The sequence below is a fragment of the Oryctolagus cuniculus genome, chromosome 7 (genome assembly GCF_964237555.1).
Source record: "Oryctolagus cuniculus chromosome 7, mOryCun1.1, whole genome shotgun sequence".
Taxonomy (NCBI): Eukaryota; Metazoa; Chordata; class Mammalia; order Lagomorpha; family Leporidae; genus Oryctolagus; species Oryctolagus cuniculus.
Genome location: NC_091438.1, coordinates 151,576,420 through 151,579,473, shown reverse-complemented (window position 1 = coordinate 151,579,473; position 3,054 = coordinate 151,576,420). Strand labels below are relative to the sequence as shown.

Here is a 3,054-nt window from a genome sequence, read left to right as displayed (position 1 = left end):
GAATGAGCCAGTGGATGGAAGACTTCTCTCTCTCTCTCCTCTCTCTGTGTAACTCTGACTTTCAAATAAATAAATAAATATTTTAAAAAATTGGGGGAACAGCCTTCCAATCCTCTTCTACACCTTCAGTGCTTTATGCATTTATTTAGGCAAGTTGGACTGTTCTAGGCAGCCTGCGAGGATGACCCTGACCACGGGGGGCTGTCTCGGGTTTTGCACGGAAGTTCCTGCATCCGGGTAGATGTGGGCTTGGTCCCCTGCTTTGCTGACTAAGGGACTCGCCCCTTGCATTGAGAATAACACAGCAGCTGAGCTTCACAGGGCCACGGCGGGGGGTGGGCAGGGGAAGCGACGCCCAGGCGGGCTCCTGCTCGCCTCCTTCCCCTCTTTGGGGCGCCCCGCGGTACACAGCAATGAGCTCGGAGTGGGTGTGGGGTGCAATCCTGGGAGTGCGAGAGAAGAGCCGTTGGCTCAAGGTCGACCAAGCGCAGAATGTCTTTTCCTGTGTCTCGAGCTAGGGTTTCAGTTCTCCTGTCTGTGTGTGTCTATAACACACACGCTGTGTCTGTGTGAGTGCATGTGAATCATTTAGCCATGAAGAAGTCTCACGCCAGGAAGGGGGCTTGTTGTGGTTTATTTTGAGCGTGATCCTCAGAGCGGGAGACACTCGCCCAGCTGATCCAGTGTTGACTTCCCCGCAGTCCGGGAACCTCCAGTGGCCCCGACGCCCCGCCTGCCACACCCAAGCAGGCCTGTTGTTCAACACCTGCGTTCTCCCTTCCAAGCCTCTCCCCGAGCTGCCGTCCGCTCACCCACTCCACTTCCAGACTGATGAGACCCAGAGCTAGAGCCACCTCTGCCGTGAAGCCCTCCCAGACACACACACACACACACACACACACACACACACACACTCATCTGCAGCCCAGCCCGTCCAGCCCGGGTGCCCCGCCTCTGTGTTTCCATGGTGCCCTGTGCTTACCTGCTCCATAACACTGACTTCATAGCTTGATAATTGCCTGTTTCGCCCTCTGCGACTTCCTCAAGGTCAGGGATCGCCCTTCAGGTCTGAATCCCTGGTAGCTGCCCAACCCAGGGCCCGCCGTGGCACCGTCTCTTAGGAAATGACAAAAGAATAAACAAACAACAGCAGCAGATGTGTATACAACCCTTGGTACGCTCCAGGCAGGGCTCCGGCATTTGCACACACTCCCTCCCTTAGCACGAAACCCCCACCAGGCGGGCACTTCTCGTGCCTGCGCTTAGCAGATGAGGACACGGAAGCGCAAAGAAGTCGCGGCACAGCCAGGAATCGGCAGAGCCGGGATTCGAACCCAGGCAGACTGGCCTCTCACTCAGTGTGCTATGATGCCTCTCAGTGAACCACTGACTTGACTGAACAAATGAATGAACGAATGAAGGGGGTGTGAAGGAGCCGCTGAGTGAGGAACCGGCTGCCAGGACAAGGCACCAGGAGACCAGCTGCCCACGCCAGCTGGCTGCGCTCGCTCTAAGATGCCCTTGTCAGTTTCCAGCTGATGCCGGGTTTTGGTTGGTGCTTAGGGCGAGCGAGTTTGGCTCCTCACCCTCCACCGTTGTTGTCCCCCTGAACGGGCCTGGGCAGCGACCATCAGCACAGCGGGGTGCCGAGTGCTGCAGCTGGAGGTCCACCTGGGGCCCCCCTGTTCACCCTTCCATTCTGCTCGTGGGAAGACTGAGGCCCAGAGAGGCAGAGCAACTTGCCCCAGGTCACACAGCAGATTGGTGCAGAGCGGAGACCGGGCCCGGCCTCCTGGTTTCCCGTCTGCCTCACTTTACTAACCGGCCGTGTTCATTGCTTCAAGTTTGTCAATCAAAAGACATCAGGCAGTAGCAGAACAGGCAGGTGTGATGATTTCTCAGTTGCAGACCCGCTTGTGGTTGGTTTGCAGAGGTCCTGGGCGCAGGGAGGTGAGGAATTCAGGGTTGAAGCCCTGCGCTCCCTCCAGGCGGAGCGAACTTGCTGAGGGCTCCCCGCGGGCAAACGGCGTTCCTGGGCTGTGCCCTTGGCGCCTCCGACACACGGCGGCCCTCTCTGCTTTATTCCTCTTTAGCGATGGGTTTACGTATGTGAAAGCAGAGTAGAGTGATGGACAGAGAGGGAGAGAGAGAGAAAGAGAGAGAGAGAGAGAGAGAGAGAGGTCTTCCACCTGCTGATTCATTCCTCAAAATGGCTGCAATGGCTTGGGCTGGGCCAGGTTGAAGCCAGGAGCCAGGGGCTCCATCTGGGTCTCCCATGTGGGTGGGTGCAGGGGCCCAAGCACTTGGGCCGTTATCCCCTGCTTTCCCAGGCACATTAGCAGGGAGCTGGATTGGAAGTGGAGCAGCCGGGACTCAACCCAGCGCTCACAGTGATGCCGGCATCCTGACCCAGCCTAACCCACTGCATCCCAATTCTGGCCTTCAGTCTCATCTTAGAGATGAGTGAGTTGAGGCTCACGGGGATGAGCAGAGAGGCCAGCCCCTGCGGATTTCCTGGGACTGCTTCTGCGCTGAAACTGAGTCCCCTGTCCCAGGAAGCGCCTCCCAGGGGCGGGCTCCGGGAGCAGATCTGCTGGCAGGTCTCACACCCTCTTCCTCCCCACCTGCTGCCTGCTCTGCATAAACAAACAGTGTGCAGGCAGGTGCGGGCGGGCAGGGTCTGGAAGGGGGCGAGACCCAGGGGCAGCTCTGAAGCCAGGTCTGGGTGGGGGGAGGAATGCCACCAGGTGTCAGCCGGGGCAGGACAGTGGCCTCTGCTCCGACTCTCCTCCCTCTGGCCCAGGAGGGCTCTGTGTGCCCAGAACCTGTTATCCTGGCCAGAAGCCGGGTTCTTGCCAGGCGGGGACAACCAAGCCCTGGGACCCTTGCCCGGAGGCCTGGTTGGGGGCTGCGGGAAGGTGTGTGGAGCACAGCGCAGGGCTCCCCGCCCACCATGAAGGCCCCTGGGAGACAGAGCCTCCTGCTGGGACAGGACTGTCCCCATTGCCAGAGTGGCCAGCCACCTCCCCAGAGCACTCAGAGTGGGAACCATCG

General features: G+C 59.3%; 1 long non-coding RNA gene across 1 annotated transcript; it reads right to left on the bottom strand.

Moving 5' to 3' along the window:
* Positions 1-614: 614 nt before the first annotated feature.
* LOC127493641 (uncharacterized) lies at positions 615-2,842 on the bottom strand. The gene is made up of 2 exons (XR_011390046.1): positions 983-2,842; positions 615-733 (listed from the first exon to the last, which is right to left on the bottom strand). It is a non-coding gene; the product is annotated as an uncharacterized lncRNA (long non-coding RNA).
* Between the last annotated feature and the right edge of the window lie 212 nt (positions 2,843-3,054).